The sequence below is a fragment of the Mesoplodon mirus genome (assembly GCF_964341445.2).
Source record: "Mesoplodon mirus genome assembly, chromosome: 3".
In the NCBI taxonomy this organism is placed as follows: Eukaryota; Metazoa; Chordata; class Mammalia; order Artiodactyla; family Ziphiidae; genus Mesoplodon; species Mesoplodon mirus.
Window position 1 is genome coordinate 167,899,856 of NC_138978.1, and position 10,097 is coordinate 167,909,952.

The following is a 10,097-nucleotide window of genomic DNA, read 5'->3' on the forward strand; positions in this document are numbered from 1 at the left end:
TTAGTGATTAAAAGTAATATACATGCTTATCTATTTCAATGACTTCTTTGGCTTCTCAAAAATTATCCAGTAAAATGAAAACACCAGGCACGTTTATAGGTGTTCCTTTGTAAACCTTACCTTTTTGGTCCTCATAACCACCCTATGAAATAGGCAAGGCAAGTATCATCAACCCCATTTAATGAATCAGCAATACAGAGTAGTAGTTGAGAGTCACTATGAGGCAACTTTAGAAGCAAGAGACCTGCCTCTTACGAGCTGTGTGATCATAAGTTTCTTTCTCTAAGCCTGTTCCCTCATCTGCAAACTGGGAATGACATTATAATAGTTCCCACCTTAGACAGTTTTTGCAAAAATTAACTAGATAATGCATATTATCTTATATAATAACTAACACATTAAACACTCAATAATGTTAGTTTATTATTATTATTATTATTATGCAAAGAGGAAAAAACTGTGGCAAGTCACTTACGCTCTCAGAATCTCATAGCAGCACTAGATCAAGAACTAAGGTCTTAAGTTCTATTCACCTGTCTTCCACAAAACCAAAAAATGTTTTTAGTTATATTTACAGCTTAAAGTTGATTTTTTTTCCATTCCTTTGGCCAAAGTTTCTAAAATCTACTATTATCATGCTCCTCTTCCAAATGAAATTCTCACAAATACAAAAATTGCTAGAGTTCTCTATCTAGAAATGTAAATTCTCAGTGGAGCATAATAAAGTTCTACTACGTCTAGCATGCAAACATAATGAAATTTACAAGCAAAATGAGAAGTATCATATTAATTGCTAAACGAACTGGTTTCTCTAACCTACTATTGTTAGATTATCTTTTAAAACTTTTATCTGATATTTTCAAATGGTAGAGATTGCTATTTTATTGTTTGTGAAACCAAGTGCAACAGGAGAAACCTGTTTCATCTATCAAAACTATTGACAAGGGCTTCCCTGGTGGCGCAGTGGTTGAGAGTCCGCCTGCCAATGCAGGAGACACGGGTTCGTGCCCCGGTCCAGGAAGATCCTACATGCCACGGAGCGGCTGGGCCCGTGAGCCATGGCCGCTGAGCCTGCGCGTCCGGAGCCTGTGCCTCGCAACGGGGGAGGCCACAACAGTGAGAGGCCCGCGTACCACACACACAAAAAAAAACTATTGACAAAATTGACAAGAAATATAAAACACATGTCAGAATTTTTTAAAATTAGAACACCCCATTGTTCATAGCCGCACTATTTACAATAGCCAAGACATGGAAGCAAACTAAATGTCCATTGACAGATGAATGGATAAAGAAAATGTGGTATATATACACAATGGAATATTACTCAGCCATAAAAAAGAATGAAATAATGCCATTTGCACCAACATGGATGGACCTAAAGATTATCATACTAAGTGAAGTAAACCAGACAGAGAAAGACAAATATCATATGATATCACTAATATGTGGAATCTAAAAAGTGATAAAAATGAACTTATTTACAAAACAGAAATAGACTCACAGACATGGAAAACAAACTTATGGTTACCAAGGGGAAAAGGGAAGGGGGGAGAAGGGATAAATTGGGAGTTTGGGATTAACATATACACACTACTATATATAAAATAGATAAACAACAAGGACCTACTATACAGCACAGGGAACTATATTCAATATCTTGTAATAATCTATAATGAAAAGAATCTGAAAAAGAATATATATATATATATATGCATATATATATATACATATGTATAACTGAATCACTTTGCTGTATACCTGAAACTATCACTTTTTAAATCAACTATACTTCAATTTGAAAATTAAATAAAATAGGGGACTTCCCTGGTGGTCCAAGGGTTAAGAATCCACCTTCTAGTGCAGGGGTCGCAGGTTCAATCCCTGGTTGGGGAACTAAGACCCCACGTGCCGCAGGGCAACTAAGCCCGTGTGCCACAACTACTGAGCCCACGCACCACAACGAAAGATCCCACATGCCACAATGAAGGTCCCACGTGCCGCAACTAAGACCCAATGAAGCCAAATAAAATAAAATAAATACATAATTAGAGGCCTAGACTCGTTAGTGAAAAATTAAGCCGCCTAACTCATGCATAAAAATTTTATAGGTTCACTACTATTGGCAAACAGGTGGTCCTAGGATTTAAATAATAACATCTAATCTCATTTTTCCCATTAATGTTAACCAGGAAGCTCGGGTTAGTGTTAGAATCAATTCTAGAATATTGAGAGGAAAAAATAGATGGAGGAAAGAAGACATTAACTGAATTACAATTTAGTACCAACTTGATAGGCAGTAATACATCTTTGCATAGGAAGACTAGGACAAAGTCAAATCAAAATATTGTTCCAAATTTGACCACTAACAGCAGGGCAAAATATGAGACAAAGATTTTAAATGAAAGAATACAGTCCATGAGAGAAGATCTTTGTGGAAATAAAATAATAAATGAATACGGTCTGATGGCTATTAGCTGCTGAGACAACAAAATTACTATAAAACAACCTAAGAAACCATACTGTCTGCCAGTATATATATAGGCTCACGTCAGTGGTTGACTTTTCACTAAACTAAAATATAATTTATTCAAAGTGTCATACCAAGATAAATTTACTAAAGAGAAACTATTCAAGGAAATACCTAATATCCACTCTAACAACGATTTGCATTTATACAATGCTCCTAGCAAGGGGACTCAAAAATGACAAAGTACATCTTGAAGCACAGAATAAATACTCTACATTGTTTATCAAAAACTAGTGTTACATGTCTCTTAAACCTTCAAAACTGAAAACCACAAGTTTGTATTTTTACTAAAAATAGTGTTTGTTATTTGCATCCTCTGGTGAAGTTTGATTTTTAAAGTCCTGTAATTTTGCCTACTGCTGATAATGAGGGAAGAATATGGGTGTACATAATACACAGGGTAAGGGAGAGGTTGAGAAATCCTTCACCGGTACATGAATGAATTCTACACTTGCCTTTTAAAATGTGCTACTTTTCTGGAAATGCGGCATTCAAAAAATCCCTTTGGGTTTGCATTATTTTCATATTTGTGACTTGAAAGATAGTCTTCAAAGAGCCAGACCACTTATATTTAGTCATTTACCAGGTAGACTGTGTTTTCGCCATAAATTCCAACAGCTAGTGGGTGGGGTGTGTGTTATACATACATATAAACACACACATCCATGTGCATGTGTATATCTTTAGAAAAATGTTTGCATAGTTTAAATTAAGGACATCAACATCACACTTTGTATCACAAAAAAATGATGGTAGAAAATTTGGAAGAATTTTAATAAACTCTATTTGTAAAACCTAACACGTCTTTAAAAAAAAAAAAAAAAAAACCCACCTCTGTGCTGACATGATTAGCTACACCATTCAAATGGTGCGAGGTATCTGAAGCATGCTGCATCTAAACTCTTATCATGCTATTTGGGGTATGCTATTTTGTGGAGAGGTTCATATGAAACTGCTAAAACCTAAAGTAACAGGACAATATACTTTACATATCAGAAGCTCAAATAAATGAGGAAAACAGTATGGCAAAGACATAATTCACATTTATCTTGGAACCAAAGCTCATCCCAAAAATTCCTTGTCAACCATCCAAAAGTAGCCCAGCTTTTTACCAACCAAGAAGCTTTTTACTATAGCAACTTAATTACCAAGATTACCGAAATTTTCCACACACTTCTAACAGTCTGTATGTGTTGTTACCTGGGCAACATTCAAAAAGGGCTTTTAGCTTTGTAAAACTGGTAGGTCAAAGAGAAGTAAAGCTTCTTCAAATTGACTGTGCATCATTTTAATTAGAAGCAGTGAGTATGAAATCATCAACAGACAGAAAACCTGGAGAACTACCACCAGAGCTTCAATTTGATTAACAGACACAACTTACTGTCATTTGTCTTCATTTCTAGCCACCTAATTCCCCTGTGGAACAAAGCAAGCTCCACCCAAGACTTCAAAACATCTCCAGTCATACAGGCTGTCAAAGACATAAATGCTGAAATCAAAGGAACTTCTTTGAGTAAAGAATCGATCCTTCACAACTGGCTATAGTATGAAATACCCTGCTTTGCTGCCCTAAATTCTGAAAAGCAGTCAGCTCAGCTGTGGATCTGTATAAACTGCCTTTCTGCCTAAACCAAACCTGCCTCCAAAAATTAAGATCCAGTCATTTAGAAAGCACATTTTTAAAGACGCTTTGAAAAGACTTTCACAACTGCTTCCTGTACTGCTACAGCCAATTTGATGCTGTCTATTTGGCCAAACAAAAAATAATGGCATCTCCTTACAAAGAAAATATTTTCCCTTTCTTTCCAACAGTTTTAGGATTGATAAACTCAAGGTTGTTTCTCTTACACTAATAATTTTTCCCTCAGCTTTTACCCTAAGGATACTTAAGTGTTCTCTGGGTCATAGTCTAATCAGGAGCACAGCATACAAAGCTTATTTAACATTAAGAAGTACTAGATGACTCCAGAGACAAAAATGAAAGATGAGTTGAAAAGCAGAAAGGAAAACTGGCCTTCAAGGCTCTTCACCATCTGGTACTGACTCTTTCTTGCCTAGCTCTTTCCCTCCATACCTTTGATCGCCCTGGCCTCTGGCCCAGAAAGGCCTTTCTCTATATACTATTTGTCCTATTTCCACATGTCCAAATCCTACCCATTCTTCAAAGCATGGTTTAAATGTCACCTCTTCCCATATCCTTACAACTAAAAGTAATCTCTCCCTCCTCTCTCTAACTTGTACTGCCTTATCTTTATCTCTTTAGCACACATTACTTTCTGCCTTACATTATCTTTGTTTCCATATTTAATCCCCCACGTAAGCATAATGCCTCACGGTCAAGGTTCATGCCTTATTCATCTCTATTCAAACTGCTTAACACAATGTCTTACATATATTAAACACTCTAATTGAGCTACATGAATGGCTTGGGTTAGGAAAAGAGATAAGTCCACTAGAAACAACTCCAGATTAGGAGTCCCCAGACCTGGCTTCGCTAATGACTAGCTATGTGACCTTGAACTTCGATCTTTTAGTGTGTTCATCCACCAAGTGAAGAGGGTGAACTAAACCAGTTTTTAACTATAAACTGTTATCCATTATCTGGCTGTAAAATCAATTTGGGTGTCAAAAGCCAGCATTTTTTAATAAAATGAAATAGAATAGAAAATACCAAAGTGTGTTGTAGGCAGTGCTGTGGTATGCTGTAAATGTTTAACTGGCTACCCAAAGGAGAGAGAAAAGCTCTGAACTGTAACATTTGCAGGTGTCCCTGGTGTAAATACTCCCACCAGGGCCAATTTCAAGCTACACATGGAGTTCCGTGGGAAGAGAGGCAGGATTGCTCTTACAAGCCAACTGATGAGACAGCTCCAGCAAGGTCCTGAAAAGATAAGTATTGTTTCACCAAACTTTTCTTTCAATTGTGTGTGTGTGTGTGCGCGCGTGCGTGTGTGTTTTGAATCAGGGTATAAGATGTATTTCTTACTGTGAGCCACAGTCAAAACAGTTCATAAATGTTCAGCTAAGCAATCTCCTAGTCTCTCTTCCATGTATGCTACACAATGCTATAAATCTCACTCTTAGTTACATATGTAATCTCTTCACCACCAAAATTGATATGTCTCTTCAAAAATGAGAGTAACAGAGGTGCCTATTGATACCGCCAGAAGGCAAATTACAGGGAGTGGAAATTTGGCTTAGGAAGTACTAGCAAAAGGCCAAGGTTCTCAGCCTTTGTTCAGTTACAACCGAGGGCTACAACACCCTACTAGTAGCAATGGCTCATTTAGCAAAGGGTTAGGAGAAAGAGAAGGAGAGGAAAAGGAAATACCGTATGAAAAAAGGGCCATGTAATTGTGATATGTGCCCATTCCCCCACTCCACTAAGAACCTGGGTACAGAGAAAACCAGTGCTGTAAAAAAAAAAGTAAATTTCCATACCTGGTGTTTCCCTGTCAAATTCTCCAGCACAAGCCTGCACTGAGAATCCCCTACTACTAAAATTAAGTTTTTGCCATGGACTAGAGACATGTAGTACTTGTTGAACTTAGAAGAGGCAAGGGGGAAAATAGTACAGCAAACAGTTGTTAGACTTGATATTCTGGGAAAACCAGGCTTTTATTGAAAAAATATACTTTATTTTCTTCTTATTTAAGCTTACTAAACTGGGTGAGAAGGGAAGTTTCTTGAATATATTTTTGGCTGTACTATGTCTATCACAACAACACAGTCTGTAGCCAGATTTTTCATGAGTGTTTATAAAGAATTGTGTTTTCTATTTTTAAGGTTATTTAGAAAACAAGAAGGCTCAGAATTTCAAGTGGGCTAATAATCTTAGCCCAAATCTAACTCCAAATCAACTGAATATATGCCTATAAGTTTCCCAGGAAAATCCCAAAAATTACACCAAAAAACACCAAAAGATGACAAAAAGAAGTTAGCAAGAGCACAAACTTGGAATACTCAAGTATGGCATCCTATCTGTTGAATGAGTGCAGTATGGAAAGTAAGTGAAGTATGAAAAAGAGAATGTTGAGATACAAGTTCTGCTTAATTCCATTAACTATTCCTTATTAGGGTCCACTGATAGTCAGGTACTTATACCTAATTTCAAATATTGACCATAAAGTGAAAATTATTAACCACTCTGAAAAGCCAAGAGTCAGGTCAAGCAATGTCTTTCTCCATGCTCACAATATTAAACCTCTCCTTAAAACCTGAGTATGTTTTGGGACTTCCCTGGTGGTCCAGTGGGTAAGACTCTGCACTCCCAATGCAGGGGGCCCAGGTTCCATCCCTGGCCAGGGAACTAGATCCCACATGCATGCCGCAACTAAGAGTTCACATGCCACAACTAAGGAGCCCGTAAGCCGCAACTAAGGATCCCGCAAGCCACAACTAAGACCCGGCACAACCAAATAAATAAATAAATAAATATTTTAAAAAAGAAAAAACCTGAGTATGTTTTACCGTACCTCAGGCTCAAGGCTCGATTTTCTTCACCTCCACTATCTGTGGTGCCAAATGCTCATAAGACTATCTCTGTAAGAAATTCCAGAGCTGTCCTTGCAGTACCAGAGGCTGGAATAGCCTTGGGCTGCTGGTCATGCTCAGACCCACCGGCTGACCTATTTATATAAAGCAAGAGCTATACACATGTAGCAACTCATTAAAACTTGTGAGACATAGCAAAAAACCTCTGTGCCTGGCAATCCCATAGCCTACAGTATCTATGTCATTCTCCAAGCACCCTCTATCCATCCATAATCATCCCTACACCACTTCAAGACAATAGTAGGATAGAATGCAGACCCAGTTCTACACCCTCAATACAAGAAAGTTTTGCTACTTATCTACTACTCTCTTCAAAGCTAATCTCTAGAAACCTGGCTATCTCCAACTCATAATATTTTTACTTGGCACAAGAGAATTCCTTCTTTTGACTACTCCAAAAGAATGGATAAAAGGACTATCAGCTGTAATGCTGTATCATCTGAGTTCAATATACGGTAATTGAACGAGTTCAACTTTGGGTTAAGGCAAAGAAAATTTTAATTATAAGTTTTTAGAAGTCACAAATTTAGAATTGGTGAGCTGATAAACATAGAAACTTCTGTTTCACATACTTAATAAAATTCTGTTATTCAAATTTAAAAACACCATAAAAACTACTAGAGTGAAAAGAAAATGGTCTGAATCATGAAACAATTAGCAAAAGAACAAAAATTCTCAGAACATCACAATTGTAATGTATAAAAATTCCCATAAAATAACTCAGGCCAAAAAAAAAAGTTATACACTTACAGTTATACCTTTTTATGTTGGTTGGTATATTCACTACATGTCCCAGTGTACTGGGACCTACTACCTTGTTTCCAGCTTTCTAGAATACAATGTAGGCTATATAGTACATTCACCTATAAAGACTACATCCACTTCTCTCCAGATGACTTGTTAATACATAATACCAGGGCACATTTTGACCTGATTTAATAGAGACATCAGTCTAACTCAGTCTCAACTAACTCCCCTACCAAGCGAGCACTTAATACAATTTGAAGATAATGCATACATTAAATTCATCTGGTCTTTCTCCTTTGTAATTTCGTTGTCAGTTTCACATGGAACTTTGTTGAGATAAAGAATCACAGGCCAGTTTCCCAGTAGGAGCAACTTGTGGACCAATATTTTCCATGCACAAAATCCACTTCCAATTTGACCACAAGCAAACTTCATGTTTGTATCTTCCGACATCATACTACTGGATATTCTACAGAAGTGCAGCAGAAGCCACATATAAACACTATTATGAGAAAAGTCAGAAGGTTTTCACGATATTGTGTTGTCAGAATCGTTAAGAAGCAACTACTAACCTCCCACCATGTACAAGATAATTTAAATGTATTTTTAAAAATCCCTAAACCTTCCTGTACCAAAAATGCAGACCCTGAAATCAGTTTCCAGTCAGCGCTGAAACCTGTCAGGCAAGCAAAAGTTCTCCTTACCGTTAGCATAATGAGGTTGACAATTCTTATCACTTACATGAAACCCTCAGTTCTGCAAGTGACCAGGTGAATTTTGGTACATTTTCTATTATGATCCTGAGAAGTATAAGGAGAATACACAAGCACCTGGACACACTGCCCTGGGATCAGAAACAAACCCTGTCGATCCAGTCCCCTAGCACCCGGACACCTCCCGCTGGCCAGTGGCCCCTTTCCACATGCTGACGCACTGCCCAGTCCTGCACCGTTGGCGACCAGTGTAAACTACTAGCCCAGTCTCAGAAACTTTGACTCAGTTATCAGGACACTGAGCACCCACAACCTGGACGGGGCTTGTTTGGCATGGCCAGGCGTCAACTTTGAAGGGGGGCATTTCTTGAAAGTAGAGATCTGCCCAGGACGCAGCCTATCCCATCCAGCAAAACCGCAAGCATCAACAGCAGCAGAGGAGCAAAGACCCGGGCGGAGACAGGGGGAGCGCGAGGGCAAGACGCGGTCACGAACAGATGCCTGAATGTGGGTAAGAAAATAACCTAACCACACGCCCCCCGGACGTGGGGCTGCTGGGACTGAGAACCAGGCAGCAGGCACGGCGTAGCAGCGGGCGGCAGCGGCGGAGGCGGCGGCGATGTCAGGAGGGCACAGCTGGAAACGAACTCCCAAGTCACCAACCCCGCCCCCAGGTGAGGGGCGCCGACCCCGACAGCCCGCCCGCCCGGGCCGCGAAGAGCCGCCGCCCGGGAGAATCGCGATGTCCGGGAAGCCACCGACAGTCCCGAACCCTCCCCGAGCCTTCCTCCCGAGGTCCTCTCGCATCCCGTCCCGGGCCTGGCCCCCACCGCTACCCTCCCCGGCTCGTCCCGAAGCCAGCACCCCCAGCCCGGCTCCGGGTCTCTTGTCTGCCCGCCGGCCCCTAGGAGGCCGCCCTCGCCTCACCTCCTCACGTCTCCGCGGGCAGGGCCGGAACAACTCTGCCAGGCGCCCGGGTCTCACCCGCCGCCCCGCGCTCTGCGACCGGGCCCGTCCCGTTCACTCCGCCGCCGCCAGAGCCCTGGGAGGGCGGAGGGAGCAGGGCGGAGGGAGCGGAGAGCTGAGGGGAGGAGGACCGCCCGGCAGGAAGAGGCGAGGGAGGGGGCGGGCCGAGGAGGAGGAGGAGGCGGTGGCGAGTCGGGAGCGCGCGCGTCCGGGCCCCTCGGCGCGGCGTGCGCGCTCCTGAGGGCGGAGGCGCCTTCTCTGCCCTGGGCGGCGGGCGCGCACGCGCGTACACGTCCCCACCTGGCCGTGGTTGGGTTAGGGCCCGCGAGTGGAGACCCGGCCGACCTGGTTTGTTACGAGTAGGGAGCCGCGAAGGAGCTAGAGGCGCTCGGGGCGCTTCAGAACCTCCCGGAGGGTAACCGCGCCGTGAGCCAGCCCGCGCGGGCTAGCTGAGGCCGTCCCCGAGCCCCGAGCGAGTCGGGCTGAAGCCCTGCCCGGCGGTTACCGAGCTCTTAGATAATTCTGAGTTTGGGGCGATTGTGTTCTTGCTCATAAACCTGGCTTACATATATTTTCATTCTTAATAA

The 10,097-nt window shown here is 41.4% G+C and overlaps 1 protein-coding gene across 2 annotated transcripts in view; it reads right to left on the reverse strand.

The window, feature by feature from the left end:
- The window catches only part of RABGAP1L (RAB GTPase activating protein 1 like), a 689,539-nt gene extending 679,903 nt beyond the window's left edge, over positions 1 to 9,636 (reverse strand). For both annotated transcript variants that reach the window (XM_082612933.1, XM_082612935.1), the window contains exon 1: positions 9,472 to 9,636. The gene's annotated coding sequence lies outside the window, so the exon portion shown is untranslated. The remainder of the gene's footprint in view (positions 1 to 9,471) is intronic.
- Positions 9,637 to 10,097: the final 461 nt, after the last annotated feature.